The 22,381-nt window shown below is 51.8% G+C and overlaps 16 non-coding genes across 16 annotated transcripts; all 16 read right to left on the reverse strand.

The window, feature by feature from the left end:
* Positions 1–898: 898 nt before the first annotated feature.
* On the reverse strand, positions 899–1,017 carry LOC124751255. The gene has a single exon (XR_007012090.1). It is a non-coding gene; the product is annotated as a 5S ribosomal RNA (ribosomal RNA).
* Positions 1,018–2,284: 1,267 nt separating this feature from the next.
* Positions 2,285–2,403, reverse strand: LOC124751256. The gene has a single exon (XR_007012091.1). It is a non-coding gene; the product is annotated as a 5S ribosomal RNA (ribosomal RNA).
* A 1,267-nt stretch (positions 2,404–3,670) lies between these two features.
* On the reverse strand, positions 3,671–3,789 carry LOC124751257. The gene has a single exon (XR_007012092.1). It is a non-coding gene; the product is annotated as a 5S ribosomal RNA (ribosomal RNA).
* A 1,267-nt stretch (positions 3,790–5,056) lies between these two features.
* Positions 5,057–5,175, reverse strand: LOC124751258. Its single transcript, XR_007012093.1, has one exon. It is a non-coding gene; the product is annotated as a 5S ribosomal RNA (ribosomal RNA).
* Positions 5,176–6,442: 1,267 nt separating this feature from the next.
* On the reverse strand, positions 6,443–6,561 carry LOC124751259. The gene has a single exon (XR_007012094.1). It is a non-coding gene; the product is annotated as a 5S ribosomal RNA (ribosomal RNA).
* Positions 6,562–7,826: 1,265 nt separating this feature from the next.
* Positions 7,827–7,945, reverse strand: LOC124751260. The gene has a single exon (XR_007012095.1). It is a non-coding gene; the product is annotated as a 5S ribosomal RNA (ribosomal RNA).
* A 1,267-nt stretch (positions 7,946–9,212) lies between these two features.
* LOC124751262 lies at positions 9,213–9,331 on the reverse strand. Its single transcript, XR_007012096.1, has one exon. It is a non-coding gene; the product is annotated as a 5S ribosomal RNA (ribosomal RNA).
* A 1,265-nt stretch (positions 9,332–10,596) lies between these two features.
* LOC124751263 lies at positions 10,597–10,715 on the reverse strand. The gene has a single exon (XR_007012097.1). It is a non-coding gene; the product is annotated as a 5S ribosomal RNA (ribosomal RNA).
* A 1,265-nt stretch (positions 10,716–11,980) lies between these two features.
* LOC124751264 lies at positions 11,981–12,099 on the reverse strand. The gene has a single exon (XR_007012098.1). It is a non-coding gene; the product is annotated as a 5S ribosomal RNA (ribosomal RNA).
* A 1,267-nt stretch (positions 12,100–13,366) lies between these two features.
* Positions 13,367–13,485, reverse strand: LOC124751265. The gene has a single exon (XR_007012099.1). It is a non-coding gene; the product is annotated as a 5S ribosomal RNA (ribosomal RNA).
* Positions 13,486–14,753: 1,268 nt separating this feature from the next.
* LOC124751267 lies at positions 14,754–14,872 on the reverse strand. The gene has a single exon (XR_007012101.1). It is a non-coding gene; the product is annotated as a 5S ribosomal RNA (ribosomal RNA).
* A 1,267-nt stretch (positions 14,873–16,139) lies between these two features.
* On the reverse strand, positions 16,140–16,258 carry LOC124751268. The gene has a single exon (XR_007012102.1). It is a non-coding gene; the product is annotated as a 5S ribosomal RNA (ribosomal RNA).
* A 1,267-nt stretch (positions 16,259–17,525) lies between these two features.
* On the reverse strand, positions 17,526–17,644 carry LOC124751269. Its single transcript, XR_007012103.1, has one exon. It is a non-coding gene; the product is annotated as a 5S ribosomal RNA (ribosomal RNA).
* Positions 17,645–18,911: 1,267 nt separating this feature from the next.
* LOC124751270 lies at positions 18,912–19,030 on the reverse strand. The gene has a single exon (XR_007012104.1). It is a non-coding gene; the product is annotated as a 5S ribosomal RNA (ribosomal RNA).
* Positions 19,031–20,297: 1,267 nt separating this feature from the next.
* Positions 20,298–20,416, reverse strand: LOC124751271. Its single transcript, XR_007012105.1, has one exon. It is a non-coding gene; the product is annotated as a 5S ribosomal RNA (ribosomal RNA).
* Positions 20,417–21,684: 1,268 nt separating this feature from the next.
* On the reverse strand, positions 21,685–21,803 carry LOC124751202. Its single transcript, XR_007012048.1, has one exon. It is a non-coding gene; the product is annotated as a 5S ribosomal RNA (ribosomal RNA).
* Positions 21,804–22,381: the final 578 nt, after the last annotated feature.

Below are 22,381 nucleotides of genomic sequence, written 5' to 3' on the forward strand. Positions count from 1 at the left end.
GACTTGTCCCGACTTTGCTTCGACTGCCGCTCGCTGCCGCTCGGGTCGCGCTCCATATGACCGCACAAGCACGACAAACATCTGCGAGATGGGCGCGGGCCGAACCGGCGTGTCCGAGACGCCGTGTGCGGCCGTTCGGAGCTACTAGAGTAGAGCAGCGCTGCGCTGGAAAGGTGCGAAAACACGGACAGAGGACACAGGAGGTTCAACAAAGCATCCATCTCCTCTAGAGGCGAAAGATAAATTTTTGTTTACAAATTTGCAGATGTGCACTGCTACAAAACAATATGCCCGGACGTGTTTCACAACATTTCTGTCGTTTCATACTGTTTCGTTATTTGCAGACACACTTTGCTAATCTTCCTTGGCACACTCTTCTTCAAACGGAGTTCCTTAATATCGCATCTTACGATAGTTTAAAATCAGTATGGACGCATCTTCGTCACACAAGAAAGGTAGCATGAAAAGAGGGCTGGCAGGGGTAGCGACAAAAAAGCCAAAAATGAAGACAGCCAGAGTTCCCAGGCGGTCGCCGATCCGAATACTAACGTTGTTGCTTATCTTCGGTGATCGGACGAGAACGGCTGTTTTTTTTTTTTTTTTTTTTAATTTATGTATTTAGTTAGTTTTTCGAATTTAGCGCCGCTACAAAACAGTTGGCTCTGACGCGTTTCAAGGACACATCTGTCGATTCGTAGTGTTTCGTTAATTCCAACGACTTCCTAGCACTCTTCCTCCGCGCATTCTTGCTCAAACTGAGTTCATTACTGCAATTTCGTGTCTTACGTTTAGTACAGTACTTTAAAATGCTTGTGGAAGCATCTTTGTCACACCTGAAAGTTAGTATGAAAAAGAGGGCAGGCAGGTGTAGCGACGCAAAAATTAAAAGATGAGATAGAGCCAACAGCACCCGGTGTTCCCAGGCGGTCACCCATCCAAGTACTAACCGGGCCCGATGTTGCTTAACTTCGGTGATCGGACGAGAACCGGTGTATTCAACATGGTATGGCCGTTGGCGTCCTTATAATGTGGCCGCACGGCAGAGGAAGCCTTCGCCCCTTCTCCCAACACACGCAATCGCCGTTTTCCGTGGCACATTTGACGCAAAGCACGTCCTTCCACCGCCACGTGGGTGACACGCACAGCGCGGCTGCTCGTTGCACCGCCTGTCATTCGTTTGGTGCGTGCGGCCTCCGACACTCGCGGGAGACGCACCTTGTTCTTGTTATCCGGCGCGGGGCCGGGCGTCGGGGGGACTGCGCGGGGTGTGGCAGTGTCCTGCTGGACCGGCGGAAGCTTTCTCACCCGGCTGACACGCGCCGCGCTTCCAGATATTTGCGTAATTTGCGCGGTGCATTTTCGCCTGTCCCCTCCCCTTCCGTCCCGACTTGTCCCGACTTTGCTTCGACTGCCGCTCGCTGCCGCTCGGGTCGCGCTCCATATGACCGCACAAGCACGACAAACATCTGCGAGATGGGCGCGGGCCGAACCGGCGTGTCCGAGACGCCGTGTGCGGCCGTTCGGAGCTACTAGAGTAGAGCAGCGCTGCGCTGGAAAGGTGCGAAAACACGGACAGAGGACACAGGAGGTTCAACAAAGCATCCATCTCCTCTAGAGGCGAAAGATAAATTTTTGTTTACAAATTTGCAGATGTGCACTGCTACAAAACAATATGCCCGGACGTGTTTCACAACATTTCTGTCGTTTCATACTGTTTCGTTATTTGCAGACACACTTTGCTAATCTTCCTTGGCACACTCTTCTTCAAACGGAGTTCCTTAATATCGCATCTTACGATAGTTTAAAATCAGTATGGACGCATCTTCGTCACACAAGAAAGGTAGCATGAAAAGAGGGCTGGCAGGGGTAGCGACAAAAAAGCCAAAAATGAAGACAGCCAGAGTTCCCAGGCGGTCGCCGATCCGAATACTAACGTTGTTGCTTATCTTCGGTGATCGGACGAGAACGGCTGTTTTTTTTTTTTTTTTTTTTTAATTTATGTATTTAGTTAGTTTTTCGAATTTAGCGCCGCTACAAAACAGTTGGCTCTGACGCGTTTCAAGGACACATCTGTCGATTCGTAGTGTTTCGTTAATTCCAACGACTTCCTAGCACTCTTCCTCCGCGCATTCTTGCTCAAACTGAGTTCATTACTGCAATTTCGTGTCTTACGTTTAGTACAGTACTTTAAAATGCTTGTGGAAGCATCTTTGTCACACCTGAAAGTTAGTATGAAAAAGAGGGCAGGCAGGTGTAGCGACGCAAAAATTAAAAGATGAGATAGAGCCAACAGCACCCGGTGTTCCCAGGCGGTCACCCATCCAAGTACTAACCGGGCCCGATGTTGCTTAACTTCGGTGATCGGACGAGAACCGGTGTATTCAACATGGTATGGCCGTTGGCGTCCTTATAATGTGGCCGCACGGCAGAGGAAGCCTTCGCCCCTTCTCCCAACACACGCAATCGCCGTTTTCCGTGGCACATTTGACGCAAAGCACGTCCTTCCACCGCCACGTGGGTGACACGCACAGCGCGGCTGCTCGTTGCACCGCCTGTCATTCGTTTGGTGCGTGCGGCCTCCGACACTCGCGGGAGACGCACCTTGTTCTTGTTATCCGGCGCGGGGCCGGGCGTCGGGGGGACTGCGCGGGGTGTGGCAGTGTCCTGCTGGACCGGCGGAAGCTTTCTCACCCGGCTGACACGCGCCGCGCTTCCAGATATTTGCGTAATTTGCGCGGTGCATTTTCGCCTGTCCCCTCCCCTTCCGTCCCGACTTGTCCCGACTTTGCTTCGACTGCCGCTCGCTGCCGCTCGGGTCGCGCTCCATATGACCGCACAAGCACGACAAACATCTGCGAGATGGGCGCGGGCCGAACCGGCGTGTCCGAGACGCCGTGTGCGGCCGTTCGGAGCTACTAGAGTAGAGCAGCGCTGCGCTGGAAAGGTGCGAAAACACGGACAGAGGACACAGGAGGTTCAACAAAGCATCCATCTCCTCTAGAGGCGAAAGATAAATTTTTGTTTACAAATTTGCAGATGTGCACTGCTACAAAACAATATGCCCGGACGTGTTTCACAACATTTCTGTCGTTTCATACTGTTTCGTTATTTGCAGACACACTTTGCTAATCTTCCTTGGCACACTCTTCTTCAAACGGAGTTCCTTAATATCGCATCTTACGATAGTTTAAAATCAGTATGGACGCATCTTCGTCACACAAGAAAGGTAGCATGAAAAGAGGGCTGGCAGGGGTAGCGACAAAAAAGCCAAAAATGAAGACAGCCAGAGTTCCCAGGCGGTCGCCGATCCGAATACTAACGTTGTTGCTTATCTTCGGTGATCGGACGAGAACGGCTGTTTTTTTTTTTTTTTTTTTTTAATTTATGTATTTAGTTAGTTTTTCGAATTTAGCGCCGCTACAAAACAGTTGGCTCTGACGCGTTTCAAGGACACATCTGTCGATTCGTAGTGTTTCGTTAATTCCAACGACTTCCTAGCACTCTTCCTCCGCGCATTCTTGCTCAAACTGAGTTCATTACTGCAATTTCGTGTCTTACGTTTAGTACAGTACTTTAAAATGCTTGTGGAAGCATCTTTGTCACACCTGAAAGTTAGTATGAAAAAGAGGGCAGGCAGGTGTAGCGACGCAAAAATTAAAAGATGAGATAGAGCCAACAGCACCCGGTGTTCCCAGGCGGTCACCCATCCAAGTACTAACCGGGCCCGATGTTGCTTAACTTCGGTGATCGGACGAGAACCGGTGTATTCAACATGGTATGGCCGTTGGCGTCCTTATAATGTGGCCGCACGGCAGAGGAAGCCTTCGCCCCTTCTCCCAACACACGCAATCGCCGTTTTCCGTGGCACATTTGACGCAAAGCACGTCCTTCCACCGCCACGTGGGTGACACGCACAGCGCGGCTGCTCGTTGCACCGCCTGTCATTCGTTTGGTGCGTGCGGCCTCCGACACTCGCGGGAGACGCACCTTGTTCTTGTTATCCGGCGCGGGGCCGGGCGTCGGGGGGACTGCGCGGGGTGTGGCAGTGTCCTGCTGGACCGGCGGAAGCTTTCTCACCCGGCTGACACGCGCCGCGCTTCCAGATATTTGCGTAATTTGCGCGGTGCATTTTCGCCTGTCCCCTCCCCTTCCGTCCCGACTTGTCCCGACTTTGCTTCGACTGCCGCTCGCTGCCGCTCGGGTCGCGCTCCATATGACCGCACAAGCACGACAAACATCTGCGAGATGGGCGCGGGCCGAACCGGCGTGTCCGAGACGCCGTGTGCGGCCGTTCGGAGCTACTAGAGTAGAGCAGCGCTGCGCTGGAAAGGTGCGAAAACACGGACAGAGGACACAGGAGGTTCAACAAAGCATCCATCTCCTCTAGAGGCGAAAGATAAATTTTTGTTTACAAATTTGCAGATGTGCACTGCTACAAAACAATATGCCCGGACGTGTTTCACAACATTTCTGTCGTTTCATACTGTTTCGTTATTTGCAGACACACTTTGCTAATCTTCCTTGGCACACTCTTCTTCAAACGGAGTTCCTTAATATCGCATCTTACGATAGTTTAAAATCAGTATGGACGCATCTTCGTCACACAAGAAAGGTAGCATGAAAAGAGGGCTGGCAGGGGTAGCGACAAAAAAGCCAAAAATGAAGACAGCCAGAGTTCCCAGGCGGTCGCCGATCCGAATACTAACGTTGTTGCTTATCTTCGGTGATCGGACGAGAACGGCTGTTTTTTTTTTTTTTTTTTTTTAATTTATGTATTTAGTTAGTTTTTCGAATTTAGCGCCGCTACAAAACAGTTGGCTCTGACGCGTTTCAAGGACACATCTGTCGATTCGTAGTGTTTCGTTAATTCCAACGACTTCCTAGCACTCTTCCTCCGCGCATTCTTGCTCAAACTGAGTTCATTACTGCAATTTCGTGTCTTACGTTTAGTACAGTACTTTAAAATGCTTGTGGAAGCATCTTTGTCACACCTGAAAGTTAGTATGAAAAAGAGGGCAGGCAGGTGTAGCGACGCAAAAATTAAAAGATGAGATAGAGCCAACAGCACCCGGTGTTCCCAGGCGGTCACCCATCCAAGTACTAACCGGGCCCGATGTTGCTTAACTTCGGTGATCGGACGAGAACCGGTGTATTCAACATGGTATGGCCGTTGGCGTCCTTATAATGTGGCCGCACGGCAGAGGAAGCCTTCGCCCCTTCTCCCAACACACGCAATCGCCGTTTTCCGTGGCACATTTGACGCAAAGCACGTCCTTCCACCGCCACGTGGGTGACACGCACAGCGCGGCTGCTCGTTGCACCGCCTGTCATTCGTTTGGTGCGTGCGGCCTCCGACACTCGCGGGAGACGCACCTTGTTCTTGTTATCCGGCGCGGGGCCGGGCGTCGGGGGGACTGCGCGGGGTGTGGCAGTGTCCTGCTGGACCGGCGGAAGCTTTCTCACCCGGCTGACACGCGCCGCGCTTCCAGATATTTGCGTAATTTGCGCGGTGCATTTTCGCCTGTCCCCTCCCCTTCCGTCCCGACTTGTCCCGACTTTGCTTCGACTGCCGCTCGCTGCCGCTCGGGTCGCGCTCCATATGACCGCACAAGCACGACAAACATCTGCGAGATGGGCGCGGGCCGAACCGGCGTGTCCGAGACGCCGTGTGCGGCCGTTCGGAGCTACTAGAGTAGAGCAGCGCTGCGCTGGAAAGGTGCGAAAACACGGACAGAGGACACAGGAGGTTCAACAAAGCATCCATCTCCTCTAGAGGCGAAAGATAAATTTTTGTTTACAAATTTGCAGATGTGCACTGCTACAAAACAATATGCCCGGACGTGTTTCACAACATTTCTGTCGTTTCATACTGTTTCGTTATTTGCAGACACACTTTGCTAATCTTCCTTGGCACACTCTTCTTCAAACGGAGTTCCTTAATATCGCATCTTACGATAGTTTAAAATCAGTATGGACGCATCTTCGTCACACAAGAAAGGTAGCATGAAAAGAGGGCTGGCAGGGGTAGCGACAAAAAAGCCAAAAATGAAGACAGCCAGAGTTCCCAGGCGGTCGCCGATCCGAATACTAACGTTGTTGCTTATCTTCGGTGATCGGACGAGAACGGCTGTTTTTTTTTTTTTTTTTTTTTAATTTATGTATTTAGTTAGTTTTTCGAATTTAGCGCCGCTACAAAACAGTTGGCTCTGACGCGTTTCAAGGACACATCTGTCGATTCGTAGTGTTTCGTTAATTCCAACGACTTCCTAGCACTCTTCCTCCGCGCATTCTTGCTCAAACTGAGTTCATTACTGCAATTTCGTGTCTTACGTTTAGTACAGTACTTTAAAATGCTTGTGGAAGCATCTTTGTCACACCTGAAAGTTAGTATGAAAAAGAGGGCAGGCAGGTGTAGCGACGCAAAAATTAAAAGATGAGATAGAGCCAACAGCACCCGGTGTTCCCAGGCGGTCACCCATCCAAGTACTAACCGGGCCCGATGTTGCTTAACTTCGGTGATCGGACGAGAACCGGTGTATTCAACATGGTATGGCCGTTGGCGTCCTTATAATGTGGCCGCACGGCAGAGGAAGCCTTCGCCCCTTCTCCCAACACACGCAATCGCCGTTTTCCGTGGCACATTTGACGCAAAGCACGTCCTTCCACCGCCACGTGGGTGACACGCACAGCGCGGCTGCTCGTTGCACCGCCTGTCATTCGTTTGGTGCGTGCGGCCTCCGACACTCGCGGGAGACGCACCTTGTTCTTGTTATCCGGCGCGGGGCCGGGCGTCGGGGGGACTGCGCGGGGTGTGGCAGTGTCCTGCTGGACCGGCGGAAGCTTTCTCACCCGGCTGACACGCGCCGCGCTTCCAGATATTTGCGTAATTTGCGCGGTGCATTTTCGCCTGTCCCCTCCCCTTCCGTCCCGACTTGTCCCGACTTTGCTTCGACTGCCGCTCGCTGCCGCTCGGGTCGCGCTCCATATGACCGCACAAGCACGACAAACATCTGCGAGATGGGCGCGGGCCGAACCGGCGTGTCCGAGACGCCGTGTGCGGCCGTTCGGAGCTACTAGAGTAGAGCAGCGCTGCGCTGGAAAGGTGCGAAAACACGGACAGAGGACACAGGAGGTTCAACAAAGCATCCATCTCCTCTAGAGGCGAAAGATAAATTTTTGTTTACAAATTTGCAGATGTGCACTGCTACAAAACAATATGCCCGGACGTGTTTCACAACATTTCTGTCGTTTCATACTGTTTCGTTATTTGCAGACACACTTTGCTAATCTTCCTTGGCACACTCTTCTTCAAACGGAGTTCCTTAATATCGCATCTTACGATAGTTTAAAATCAGTATGGACGCATCTTCGTCACACAAGAAAGGTAGCATGAAAAGAGGGCTGGCAGGGGTAGCGACAAAAAAGCCAAAAATGAAGACAGCCAGAGTTCCCAGGCGGTCGCCGATCCGAATACTAACGTTGTTGCTTATCTTCGGTGATCGGACGAGAACGGCTGTTTTTTTTTTTTTTTTTTTAATTTATGTATTTAGTTAGTTTTTCGAATTTAGCGCCGCTACAAAACAGTTGGCTCTGACGCGTTTCAAGGACACATCTGTCGATTCGTAGTGTTTCGTTAATTCCAACGACTTCCTAGCACTCTTCCTCCGCGCATTCTTGCTCAAACTGAGTTCATTACTGCAATTTCGTGTCTTACGTTTAGTACAGTACTTTAAAATGCTTGTGGAAGCATCTTTGTCACACCTGAAAGTTAGTATGAAAAAGAGGGCAGGCAGGTGTAGCGACGCAAAAATTAAAAAATGAGATAGAGCCAACAGCACCCGGTGTTCCCAGGCGGTCACCCATCCAAGTACTAACCGGGCCCGATGTTGCTTAACTTCGGTGATCGGACGAGAACCGGTGTATTCAACATGGTATGGCCGTTGGCGTCCTTATAATGTGGCCGCACGGCAGAGGAAGCCTTCGCCCCTTCTCCCAACACACGCAATCGCCGTTTTCCGTGGCACATTTGACGCAAAGCACGTCCTTCCACCGCCACGTGGGTGACACGCACAGCGCGGCTGCTCGTTGCACCGCCTGTCATTCGTTTGGTGCGTGCGGCCTCCGACACTCGCGGGAGACGCACCTTGTTCTTGTTATCCGGCGCGGGGCCGGGCGTCGGGGGGACTGCGCGGGGTGTGGCAGTGTCCTGCTGGACCGGCGGAAGCTTTCTCACCCGGCTGACACGCGCCGCGCTTCCAGATATTTGCGTAATTTGCGCGGTGCATTTTCGCCTGTCCCCTCCCCTTCCGTCCCGACTTGTCCCGACTTTGCTTCGACTGCCGCTCGCTGCCGCTCGGGTCGCGCTCCATATGACCGCACAAGCACGACAAACATCTGCGAGATGGGCGCGGGCCGAACCGGCGTGTCCGAGACGCCGTGTGCGGCCGTTCGGAGCTACTAGAGTAGAGCAGCGCTGCGCTGGAAAGGTGCGAAAACACGGACAGAGGACACAGGAGGTTCAACAAAGCATCCATCTCCTCTAGAGGCGAAAGATAAATTTTTGTTTACAAATTTGCAGATGTGCACTGCTACAAAACAATATGCCCGGACGTGTTTCACAACATTTCTGTCGTTTCATACTGTTTCGTTATTTGCAGACACACTTTGCTAATCTTCCTTGGCACACTCTTCTTCAAACGGAGTTCCTTAATATCGCATCTTACGATAGTTTAAAATCAGTATGGACGCATCTTCGTCACACAAGAAAGGTAGCATGAAAAGAGGGCTGGCAGGGGTAGCGACAAAAAAGCCAAAAATGAAGACAGCCAGAGTTCCCAGGCGGTCGCCGATCCGAATACTAACGTTGTTGCTTATCTTCGGTGATCGGACGAGAACGGCTGTTTTTTTTTTTTTTTTTTTTTAATTTATGTATTTAGTTAGTTTTTCGAATTTAGCGCCGCTACAAAACAGTTGGCTCTGACGCGTTTCAAGGACACATCTGTCGATTCGTAGTGTTTCGTTAATTCCAACGACTTCCTAGCACTCTTCCTCCGCGCATTCTTGCTCAAACTGAGTTCATTACTGCAATTTCGTGTCTTACGTTTAGTACAGTACTTTAAAATGCTTGTGGAAGCATCTTTGTCACACCTGAAAGTTAGTATGAAAAAGAGGGCAGGCAGGTGTAGCGACGCAAAAATTAAAAGATGAGATAGAGCCAACAGCACCCGGTGTTCCCAGGCGGTCACCCATCCAAGTACTAACCGGGCCCGATGTTGCTTAACTTCGGTGATCGGACGAGAACCGGTGTATTCAACATGGTATGGCCGTTGGCGTCCTTATAATGTGGCCGCACGGCAGAGGAAGCCTTCGCCCCTTCTCCCAACACACGCAATCGCCGTTTTCCGTGGCACATTTGACGCAAAGCACGTCCTTCCACCGCCACGTGGGTGACACGCACAGCGCGGCTGCTCGTTGCACCGCCTGTCATTCGTTTGGTGCGTGCGGCCTCCGACACTCGCGGGAGACGCACCTTGTTCTTGTTATCCGGCGCGGGGCCGGGCGTCGGGGGGACTGCGCGGGGTGTGGCAGTGTCCTGCTGGACCGGCGGAAGCTTTCTCACCCGGCTGACACGCGCCGCGCTTCCAGATATTTGCGTAATTTGCGCGGTGCATTTTCGCCTGTCCCCTCCCCTTCCGTCCCGACTTGTCCCGACTTTGCTTCGACTGCCGCTCGCTGCCGCTCGGGTCGCGCTCCATATGACCGCACAAGCACGACAAACATCTGCGAGATGGGCGCGGGCCGAACCGGCGTGTCCGAGACGCCGTGTGCGGCCGTTCGGAGCTACTAGAGTAGAGCAGCGCTGCGCTGGAAAGGTGCGAAAACACGGACAGAGGACACAGGAGGTTCAACAAAGCATCCATCTCCTCTAGAGGCGAAAGATAAATTTTTGTTTACAAATTTGCAGATGTGCACTGCTACAAAACAATATGCCCGGACGTGTTTCACAACATTTCTGTCGTTTCATACTGTTTCGTTATTTGCAGACACACTTTGCTAATCTTCCTTGGCACACTCTTCTTCAAACGGAGTTCCTTAATATCGCATCTTACGATAGTTTAAAATCAGTATGGACGCATCTTCGTCACACAAGAAAGGTAGCATGAAAAGAGGGCTGGCAGGGGTAGCGACAAAAAAGCCAAAAATGAAGACAGCCAGAGTTCCCAGGCGGTCGCCGATCCGAATACTAACGTTGTTGCTTATCTTCGGTGATCGGACGAGAACGGCTGTTTTTTTTTTTTTTTTTTTAATTTATGTATTTAGTTAGTTTTTCGAATTTAGCGCCGCTACAAAACAGTTGGCTCTGACGCGTTTCAAGGACACATCTGTCGATTCGTAGTGTTTCGTTAATTCCAACGACTTCCTAGCACTCTTCCTCCGCGCATTCTTGCTCAAACTGAGTTCATTACTGCAATTTCGTGTCTTACGTTTAGTACAGTACTTTAAAATGCTTGTGGAAGCATCTTTGTCACACCTGAAAGTTAGTATGAAAAAGAGGGCAGGCAGGTGTAGCGACGCAAAAATTAAAAGATGAGATAGAGCCAACAGCACCCGGTGTTCCCAGGCGGTCACCCATCCAAGTACTAACCGGGCCCGATGTTGCTTAACTTCGGTGATCGGACGAGAACCGGTGTATTCAACATGGTATGGCCGTTGGCGTCCTTATAATGTGGCCGCACGGCAGAGGAAGCCTTCGCCCCTTCTCCCAACACACGCAATCGCCGTTTTCCGTGGCACATTTGACGCAAAGCACGTCCTTCCACCGCCACGTGGGTGACACGCACAGCGCGGCTGCTCGTTGCACCGCCTGTCATTCGTTTGGTGCGTGCGGCCTCCGACACTCGCGGGAGACGCACCTTGTTCTTGTTATCCGGCGCGGGGCCGGGCGTCGGGGGGACTGCGCGGGGTGTGGCAGTGTCCTGCTGGACCGGCGGAAGCTTTCTCACCCGGCTGACACGCGCCGCGCTTCCAGATATTTGCGTAATTTGCGCGGTGCATTTTCGCCTGTCCCCTCCCCTTCCGTCCCGACTTGTCCCGACTTTGCTTCGACTGCCGCTCGCTGCCGCTCGGGTCGCGCTCCATATGACCGCACAAGCACGACAAACATCTGCGAGATGGGCGCGGGCCGAACCGGCGTGTCCGAGACGCCGTGTGCGGCCGTTCGGAGCTACTAGAGTAGAGCAGCGCTGCGCTGGAAAGGTGCGAAAACACGGACAGAGGACACAGGAGGTTCAACAAAGCATCCATCTCCTCTAGAGGCGAAAGATAAATTTTTGTTTACAAATTTGCAGATGTGCACTGCTACAAAAAAATATGCCCGGACGTGTTTCACAACATTTCTGTCGTTTCATACTGTTTCGTTATTTGCAGACACACTTTGCTAATCTTCCTTGGCACACTCTTCTTCAAACGGAGTTCCTTAATATCGCATCTTACGATAGTTTAAAATCAGTATGGACGCATCTTCGTCACACAAGAAAGGTAGCATGAAAAGAGGGCTGGCAGGGGTAGCGACAAAAAAGCCAAAAATGAAGACAGCCAGAGTTCCCAGGCGGTCGCCGATCCGAATACTAACGTTGTTGCTTATCTTCGGTGATCGGACGAGAACGGCTGTTTTTTTTTTTTTTTTTTTAATTTATGTATTTAGTTAGTTTTTCGAATTTAGCGCCGCTACAAAACAGTTGGCTCTGACGCGTTTCAAGGACACATCTGTCGATTCGTAGTGTTTCGTTAATTCCAACGACTTCCTAGCACTCTTCCTCCGCGCATTCTTGCTCAAACTGAGTTCATTACTGCAATTTCGTGTCTTACGTTTAGTACAGTACTTTAAAATGCTTGTGGAAGCATCTTTGTCACACCTGAAAGTTAGTATGAAAAAGAGGGCAGGCAGGTGTAGCGACGCAAAAATTAAAAAATGAGATAGAGCCAACAGCACCCGGTGTTCCCAGGCGGTCACCCATCCAAGTACTAACCGGGCCCGATGTTGCTTAACTTCGGTGATCGGACGAGAACCGGTGTATTCAACATGGTATGGCCGTTGGCGTCCTTATAATGTGGCCGCACGGCAGAGGAAGCCTTCGCCCCTTCTCCCAACACACGCAATCGCCGTTTTCCGTGGCACATTTGACGCAAAGCACGTCCTTCCACCGCCACGTGGGTGACACGCACAGCGCGGCTGCTCGTTGCACCGCCTGTCATTCGTTTGGTGCGTGCGGCCTCCGACACTCGCGGGAGACGCACCTTGTTCTTGTTATCCGGCGCGGGGCCGGGCGTCGGGGGGACTGCGCGGGGTGTGGCAGTGTCCTGCTGGACCGGCGGAAGCTTTCTCACCCGGCTGACACGCGCCGCGCTTCCAGATATTTGCGTAATTTGCGCGGTGCATTTTCGCCTGTCCCCTCCCCTTCCGTCCCGACTTGTCCCGACTTTGCTTCGACTGCCGCTCGCTGCCGCTCGGGTCGCGCTCCATATGACCGCACAAGCACGACAAACATCTGCGAGATGGGCGCGGGCCGAACCGGCGTGTCCGAGACGCCGTGTGCGGCCGTTCGGAGCTACTAGAGTAGAGCAGCGCTGCGCTGGAAAGGTGCGAAAACACGGACAGAGGACACAGGAGGTTCAACAAAGCATCCATCTCCTCTAGAGGCGAAAGATAAATTTTTGTTTACAAATTTGCAGATGTGCACTGCTACAAAACAATATGCCCGGACGTGTTTCACAACATTTCTGTCGTTTCATACTGTTTCGTTATTTGCAGACACACTTTGCTAATCTTCCTTGGCACACTCTTCTTCAAACGGAGTTCCTTAATATCGCATCTTACGATAGTTTAAAATCAGTATGGACGCATCTTCGTCACACAAGAAAGGTAGCATGAAAAGAGGGCTGGCAGGGGTAGCGACAAAAAAGCCAAAAATGAAGACAGCCAGAGTTCCCAGGCGGTCGCCGATCCGAATACTAACGTTGTTGCTTATCTTCGGTGATCGGACGAGAACGGCTGTTTTTTTTTTTTTTTTTTTTTAATTTATGTATTTAGTTAGTTTTTCGAATTTAGCGCCGCTACAAAACAGTTGGCTCTGACGCGTTTCAAGGACACATCTGTCGATTCGTAGTGTTTCGTTAATTCCAACGACTTCCTAGCACTCTTCCTCCGCGCATTCTTGCTCAAACTGAGTTCATTACTGCAATTTCGTGTCTTACGTTTAGTACAGTACTTTAAAATGCTTGTGGAAGCATCTTTGTCACACCTGAAAGTTAGTATGAAAAAGAGGGCAGGCAGGTGTAGCGACGCAAAAATTAAAAGATGAGATAGAGCCAACAGCACCCGGTGTTCCCAGGCGGTCACCCATCCAAGTACTAACCGGGCCCGATGTTGCTTAACTTCGGTGATCGGACGAGAACCGGTGTATTCAACATGGTATGGCCGTTGGCGTCCTTATAATGTGGCCGCACGGCAGAGGAAGCCTTCGCCCCTTCTCCCAACACACGCAATCGCCGTTTTCCGTGGCACATTTGACGCAAAGCACGTCCTTCCACCGCCACGTGGGTGACACGCACAGCGCGGCTGCTCGTTGCACCGCCTGTCATTCGTTTGGTGCGTGCGGCCTCCGACACTCGCGGGAGACGCACCTTGTTCTTGTTATCCGGCGCGGGGCCGGGCGTCGGGGGGACTGCGCGGGGTGTGGCAGTGTCCTGCTGGACCGGCGGAAGCTTTCTCACCCGGCTGACACGCGCCGCGCTTCCAGATATTTGCGTAATTTGCGCGGTGCATTTTCGCCTGTCCCCTCCCCTTCCGTCCCGACTTGTCCCGACTTTGCTTCGACTGCCGCTCGCTGCCGCTCGGGTCGCGCTCCATATGACCGCACAAGCACGACAAACATCTGCGAGATGGGCGCGGGCCGAACCGGCGTGTCCGAGACGCCGTGTGCGGCCGTTCGGAGCTACTAGAGTAGAGCAGCGCTGCGCTGGAAAGGTGCGAAAACACGGACAGAGGACACAGGAGGTTCAACAAAGCATCCATCTCCTCTAGAGGCGAAAGATAAATTTTTGTTTACAAATTTGCAGATGTGCACTGCTACAAAACAATATGCCCGGACGTGTTTCACAACATTTCTGTCGTTTCATACTGTTTCGTTATTTGCAGACACACTTTGCTAATCTTCCTTGGCACACTCTTCTTCAAACGGAGTTCCTTAATATCGCATCTTACGATAGTTTAAAATCAGTATGGACGCATCTTCGTCACACAAGAAAGGTAGCATGAAAAGAGGGCTGGCAGGGGTAGCGACAAAAAAGCCAAAAATGAAGACAGCCAGAGTTCCCAGGCGGTCGCCGATCCGAATACTAACGTTGTTGCTTATCTTCGGTGATCGGACGAGAACGGCTGTTTTTTTTTTTTTTTTTTTTTTAATTTATGTATTTAGTTAGTTTTTCGAATTTAGCGCCGCTACAAAACAGTTGGCTCTGACGCGTTTCAAGGACACATCTGTCGATTCGTAGTGTTTCGTTAATTCCAACGACTTCCTAGCACTCTTCCTCCGCGCATTCTTGCTCAAACTGAGTTCATTACTGCAATTTCGTGTCTTACGTTTAGTACAGTACTTTAAAATGCTTGTGGAAGCATCTTTGTCACACCTGAAAGTTAGTATGAAAAAGAGGGCAGGCAGGTGTAGCGACGCAAAAATTAAAAGATGAGATAGAGCCAACAGCACCCGGTGTTCCCAGGCGGTCACCCATCCAAGTACTAACCGGGCCCGATGTTGCTTAACTTCGGTGATCGGACGAGAACCGGTGTATTCAACATGGTATGGCCGTTGGCGTCCTTATAATGTGGCCGCACGGCAGAGGAAGCCTTCGCCCCTTCTCCCAACACACGCAATCGCCGTTTTCCGTGGCACATTTGACGCAAAGCACGTCCTTCCACCGCCACGTGGGTGACACGCACAGCGCGGCTGCTCGTTGCACCGCCTGTCATTCGTTTGGTGCGTGCGGCCTCCGACACTCGCGGGAGACGCACCTTGTTCTTGTTATCCGGCGCGGGGCCGGGCGTCGGGGGGACTGCGCGGGGTGTGGCAGTGTCCTGCTGGACCGGCGGAAGCTTTCTCACCCGGCTGACACGCGCCGCGCTTCCAGATATTTGCGTAATTTGCGCGGTGCATTTTCGCCTGTCCCCTCCCCTTCCGTCCCGACTTGTCCCGACTTTGCTTCGACTGCCGCTCGCTGCCGCTCGGGTCGCGCTCCATATGACCGCACAAGCACGACAAACATCTGCGAGATGGGCGCGGGCCGAACCGGCGTGTCCGAGACGCCGTGTGCGGCCGTTCGGAGCTACTAGAGTAGAGCAGCGCTGCGCTGGAAAGGTGCGAAAACACGGACAGAGGACACAGGAGGTTCAACAAAGCATCCATCTCCTCTAGAGGCGAAAGATAAATTTTTGTTTACAAATTTGCAGATGTGCACTGCTACAAAACAATATGCCCGGACGTGTTTCACAACATTTCTGTCGTTTCATACTGTTTCGTTATTTGCAGACACACTTTGCTAATCTTCCTTGGCACACTCTTCTTCAAACGGAGTTCCTTAATATCGCATCTTACGATAGTTTAAAATCAGTATGGACGCATCTTCGTCACACAAGAAAGGTAGCATGAAAAGAGGGCTGGCAGGGGTAGCGACAAAAAAGCCAAAAATGAAGACAGCCAGAGTTCCCAGGCGGTCGCCGATCCGAATACTAACGTTGTTGCTTATCTTCGGTGATCGGACGAGAACGGCTGTTTTTTTTTTTTTTTTTTTTTAATTTATGTATTTAGTTAGTTTTTCGAATTTAGCGCCGCTACAAAACAGTTGGCTCTGACGCGTTTCAAGGACACATCTGTCGATTCGTAGTGTTTCGTTAATTCCAACGACTTCCTAGCACTCTTCCTCCGCGCATTCTTGCTCAAACTGAGTTCATTACTGCAATTTCGTGTCTTACGTTTAGTACAGTACTTTAAAATGCTTGTGGAAGCATCTTTGTCACACCTGAAAGTTAGTATGAAAAAGAGGGCAGGCAGGTGTAGCGACGCAAAAATTAAAAGATGAGATAGAGCCAACAGCACCCGGTGTTCCCAGGCGGTCACCCATCCAAGTACTAACCGGGCCCGATGTTGCTTAACTTCGGTGATCGGACGAGAACCGGTGTATTCAACATGGTATGGCCGTTGGCGTCCTTATAATGTGGCCGCACGGCAGAGGAAGCCTTCGCCCCTTCTCCCAACACACGCAATCGCCGTTTTCCGTGGCACATTTGACGCAAAGCACGTCCTTCCACCGCCACGTGGGTGACACGCACAGCGCGGCTGCTCGTTGCACCGCCTGTCATTCGTTTGGTGCGTGCGGCCTCCGACACTCGCGGGAGACGCACCTTGTTCTTGTTATCCGGCGCGGGGCCGGGCGTCGGGGGGACTGCGCGGGGTGTGGCAGTGTCCTGCTGGACCGGCGGAAGCTTTCTCACCCGGCTGACACGCGCCGCGCTTCCAGATATTTGCGTAATTTGCGCGGTGCATTTTCGCCTGTCCCCTCCCCTTCCGTCCCGACTTGTCCCGACTTTGCTTCGACTGCCGCTCGCTGCCGCTCGGGTCGCGCTCCATATGACCGCACAAGCACGACAAACATCTGCGAGATGGGCGCGGGCCGAACCGGCGTGTCCGAGACGCCGTGTGCGGCCGTTCGGAGCTACTAGAGTAGAGCAGCGCTGCGCTGGAAAGGTGCGAAAACACGGACAGAGGACACAGGAGGTTCAACAAAGCATCCATCTCCTCTAGAGGCGAAAGATAAATTTTTGTTTACAAATTTGCAGATGTGCACTGCTACAAAACAATATGCCCGGACGTGTTTCACAACATTTCTGTCGTTTCATACTGTTTCGTTATTTGCAGACACACTTTGCTAATCTTCCTTGGCACACTCTTCTTCAAACGGAGTTCCTTAATATCGCATCTTACGATAGTTTAAAATCAGTATGGACGCATCTTCGTCACACAAGAAAGGTAGCATGAAAAGAGGGCTGGCAGGGGTAGCGACAAAAAAGCCAAAAATGAAGACAGCCAGAGTTCCCAGGCGGTCGCCGATCCGAATACTAACGTTGTTGCTTATCTTCGGTGATCGGACGAGAACGGCTGTTTTTTTTTTTTTTTTTTTTTAATTTATGTATTTAGTTAGTTTTTCGAATTTAGCGCCGCTACAAAACAGTTGGCTCTGACGCGTTTCAAGGACACATCTGTCGATTCGTAGTGTTTCGTTAATTCCAACGACTTCCTAGCACTCTTCCTCCGCGCATTCTTGCTCAAACTGAGTTCATTACTGCAATTTCGTGTCTTACGTTTAGTACAGTACTTTAAAATGCTTGTGGAAGCATCTTTGTCACACCTGAAAGTTAGTATGAAAAAGAGGGCAGGCAGGTGTAGCGACGCAAAAATTAAAAGATGAGATAGAGCCAACAGCACCCGGTGTTCCCAGGCGGTCACCCATCCAAGTACTAACCGGGCCCGATGTTGCTTAACTTCGGTGATCGGACGAGAACCGGTGTATTCAACATGGTATGGCCGTTGGCGTCCTTATAATGTGGCCGCACGGCAGAGGAAGCCTTCGCCCCTTCTCCCAACACACGCAATCGCCGTTTTCCGTGGCACATTTGACGCAAAGCACGTCCTTCCACCGCCACGTGGGTGACACGCACAGCGCGGCTGCTCGTTGCACCGCCTGTCATTCGTTTGGTGCGTGCGGCCTCCGACACTCGCGGGAGACGCACCTTGTTCTTGTTATCCGGCGCGGGGCCGGGCGTCGGGGGGACTGCGCGGGGTGTGGCAGTGTCCTGCTGGACCGGCGGAAGCTTTCTCACCCGGCTGACACGCGCCGCGCTTCCAGATATTTGCGTAATTTGCGCGGTGCATTTTCGCCTGTCCCCTCCCCTTCCGTCCCGACTTGTCCCGACTTTGCTTCGACTGCCGCTCGCTGCCGCTCGGGTCGCGCTCCATATGACCGCACAAGCACGACAAACATCTGCGAGATGGGCGCGGGCCGAACCGGCGTGTCCGAGACGCCGTGTGCGGCCGTTCGGAGCTACTAGAGTAGAGCAGCGCTGCGCTGGAAAGGTGCGAAAACACGGACAGAGGACACAGGAGGTTCAACAAAGCATCCATCTCCTCTAGAGGCGAAAGATAAATTTTTGTTTACAAATTTGCAGATGTGCACTGCTACAAAACAATATGCCCGGACGTGTTTCACAACATTTCTGTCGTTTCATACTGTTTCGTTATTTGCAGACACACTTTGCTAATCTTCCTTGGCACACTCTTCTTCAAACGGAGTTCCTTAATATCGCATCTTACGATAGTTTAAAATCAGTATGGACGCATCTTCGTCACACAAGAAAGGTAGCATGAAAAGAGGGCTGGCAGGGGTAGCGACAAAAAAGCCAAAAATGAAGACAGCCAGAGTTCCCAGGCGGTCGCCGATCCGAATACTAACGTTGTTGCTTATCTTCGGTGATCGGACGAGAACGGCTGTTTTTTTTTTTTTTTTTTTTTAATTTATGTATTTAGTTAGTTTTTCGAATTTAGCGCCGCTACAAAACAGTTGGCTCTGACGCGTTTCAAGGACACATCTGTCGATTCGTAGTGTTTCGTTAATTCCAACGACTTCCTAGCACTCTTCCTCCGCGCATTCTTGCTCAAACTGAGTTCATTACTGCAATTTCGTGTCTTACGTTTAGTACAGTACTTTAAAATGCTTGTGGAAGCATCTTTGTCACACCTGAAAGTTAGTATGAAAAAGAGGGCAGGCAGGTGTAGCGACGCAAAAATTAAAAGATGAGATAGAGCCAACAGCACCCGGTGTTCCCAGGCGGTCACCCATCCAAGTACTAACCGGGCCCGATGTTGCTTAACTTCGGTGATCGGACGAGAACCGGTGTATTCAACATGGTATGGCCGTTGGCGTCCTTATAATGTGGCCGCACGGCAGAGGAAGCCTTCGCCCCTTCTCCCAACACACGCAATCGCCGTTTTCCGTGGCACATTTGACGCAAAGCACGTCCTTCCACCGCCACGTGGGTGACACGCACAGCGCGGCTGCTCGTTGCACCGCCTGTCATTCGTTTGGTGCGTGCGGCCTCCGACACTCGCGGGAGACGCACCTTGTTCTTGTTATCCGGCGCGGGGCCGGGCGTCGGGGGGACTGCGCGGGGTGTGGCAGTGTCCTGCTGGACCGGCGGAAGCTTTCTCACCCGGCTGACACGCGCCGCGCTTCCAGATATTTGCGTAATTTGCGCGGTGCATTTTCGCCTGTCCCCTCCCCTTCCGTCCCGACTTGTCCCGACTTTGCTTCGACTGCCGCTCGCTGCCGCTCGGGTCGCGCTCCATATGACCGCACAAGCACGACAAACATCTGCGAGATGGGCGCGGGCCGAACCGGCGTGTCCGAGACGCCGTGTGCGGCCGTTCGGAGCTACTAGAGTAGAGCAGCGCTGCGCTGGAAAGGTGCGAAAACACGGACAGAGGACACAGGAGGTTCAACAAAGCATCCATCTCCTCTAGAGGCGAAAGATAAATTTTTGTTTACAAATTTGCAGATGTGCACTGCTACAAAACAATATGCCCGGACGTGTTTCACAACATTTCTGTCGTTTCATACTGTTTCGTTATTTGCAGACACACTTTGCTAATCTTCCTTGGCACACTCTTCTTCAAACGGAGTTCCTTAATATCGCATCTTACGATAGTTTAAAATCAGTATGGACGCATCTTCGTCACACAAGAAAGGTAGCATGAAAAGAGGGCTGGCAGGGGTAGCGACAAAAAAGCCAAAAATGAAGACAGCCAGAGTTCCCAGGCGGTCGCCGATCCGAATACTAACGTTGTTGCTTATCTTCGGTGATCGGACGAGAACGGCTGTTTTTTTTTTTTTTTTTTTTTAATTTATGTATTTAGTTAGTTTTTCGAATTTAGCGCCGCTACAAAACAGTTGGCTCTGACGCGTTTCAAGGACACATCTGTCGATTCGTAGTGTTTCGTTAATTCCAACGACTTCCTAGCACTCTTCCTCCGCGCATTCTTGCTCAAACTGAGTTCATTACTGCAATTTCGTGTCTTACGTTTAGTACAGTACTTTAAAATGCTTGTGGAAGCATCTTTGTCACACCTGAAAGTTAGTATGAAAAAGAGGGCAGGCAGGTGTAGCGACGCAAAAATTAAAAAATGAGATAGAGCCAACAGCACCCGGTGTTCCCAGGCGGTCACCCATCCAAGTACTAACCGGGCCCGATGTTGCTTAACTTCGGTGATCGGACGAGAACCGGTGTATTCAACATGGTATGGCCGTTGGCGTCCTTATAATGTGGCCGCACGGCAGAGGAAGCCTTCGCCCCTTCTCCCAACACACGCAATCGCCGTTTTCCGTGGCACATTTGACGCAAAGCACGTCCTTCCACCGCCACGTGGGTGACACGCACAGCGCGGCTGCTCGTTGCACCGCCTGTCATTCGTTTGGTGCGTGCGGCCTCCGACACTCGCGGGAGACGCACCTTGTTCTTGTTATCCGGCGCGGGGCCGGGCGTCGGGGGGACTGCGCGGGGTGTGGCAGTGTCCTGCTGGACCGGCGGAAGCTTTCTCACCCGGCTGACACGCGCCGCGCTTCCAGATATTTGCGTAATTTGCGCGGTGCATTTTCGCCTGTCCCCTCCCCTTCCGTCCCGACTTGTCCCGACTTTGCTTCGACTGCCGCTCGCTGCCGCTCGGGTCGCGCTCCATATGACCGCACAAGCACGACAAACATCTGCGAGATGGGCGCGGGCCGAACCGGCGTGTCCGAGACGCCGTGTGCGGCCGTTCGGAGCTACTAGAGTAGAGCAGCGCTGCGCTGGAAAGGTGCGAAAACACGGACAGAGGACACAGGAGGTTCAACAAAGCATCCATCTCCTCTAGAGGCGAAAGATAAATTTTTGTTTACAAATTTGCAGATGTGCACTGCTACAAAACAATATGCCCGGACGTGTTTCACAACATTTCTGTCGTTTCATACTGTTTCGTTATTTGCAGACACACTTTGCTAATCTTCCTTGGCACACTCTTCTTCAAACGGAGTTCCTTAATATCGCATCTTACGATAGTTTAAAATCAGTATGGACGCATCTTCGTCACACAAGAAAGGTAGCATGAAAAGAGGGCTGGCAGGGGTAGCGACAAAAAAGCCAAAAATGAAGACAGCCAGAGTTCCCAGGCGGTCGCCGATCCGAATACTAACGTTGTTGCTTATCTTCGGTGATCGGACGAGAACGGCTGTTTTTTTTTTTTTTTTTTTTTTAATTTATGTATTTAGTTAGTTTTTCGAATTTAGCGCCGCTACAAAACAGTTGGCTCTGACGCGTTTCAAGGACACATCTGTCGATTCGTAGTGTTTCGTTAATTCCAACGACTTCCTAGCACTCTTCCTCCGCGCATTCTTGCTCAAACTGAGTTCATTACTGCAATTTCGTGTCTTACGTTTAGTACAGTACTTTAAAATGCTTGTGGAAGCATCTTTGTCACACCTGAAAGTTAGTATGAAAAAGAGGGCAGGCAGGTGTAGCGACGCAAAAATTAAAAGATGAGATAGAGCCAACAGCACCCGGTGTTCCCAGGCGGTCACCCATCCAAGTACTAACCGGGCCCGATGTTGCTTAACTTCGGTGATCGGACGAGAACCGGTGTATTCAACATGGTATGGCCGTTGGCGTCCTTATAATGTGGCCGCACGGCAGAGGAAGCCTTCGCCCCTTCTCCCAACACACGCAATCGCCGTTTTCCGTGGCACATTTGACGCAAAGCACGTCCTTCCACCGCCACGTGGGTGACACGCACAGCGCGGCTGCTCGTTGCACCGCCTGTCATTCGTTTGGTGCGTGCGGCCTCCGACACTCGCGGGAGACGCACCTTGTTCTTGTTATCCGGCGCGGGGCCGGGCGTCGGGGGGACTGCGCGGGGTGTGGCAGTGTCCTGCTGGACCGGCGGAAGCTTTCTCACCCGGCTGACACGCGCCGCGCTTCCAGATATTTGCGTAATTTGCGCGGTGCATTTTCGCCTGTCCCCTCCCCTTCCGTCCCGACTTGTCCCGACTTTGCTTCGACTGCCGCTCGCTGCCGCTCGGGTCGCGCTCCATATGACCGCACAAGCACGACAAACATCTGCGAGATGGGCGCGGGCCGAACCGGCGTGTCCGAGACGCCGTGTGCGGCCGTTCGGAGCTACTAGAGTAGAGCAGCGCTGCGCTGGAAAGGTGCGAAAACACGGACAGAGGACACAGGAGGTTCAAC

This window comes from Schistocerca piceifrons, unplaced genomic scaffold, assembly GCF_021461385.2.
Source record: "Schistocerca piceifrons isolate TAMUIC-IGC-003096 unplaced genomic scaffold, iqSchPice1.1 HiC_scaffold_455, whole genome shotgun sequence".
Taxonomy (NCBI): Eukaryota; Metazoa; Arthropoda; class Insecta; order Orthoptera; family Acrididae; genus Schistocerca; species Schistocerca piceifrons.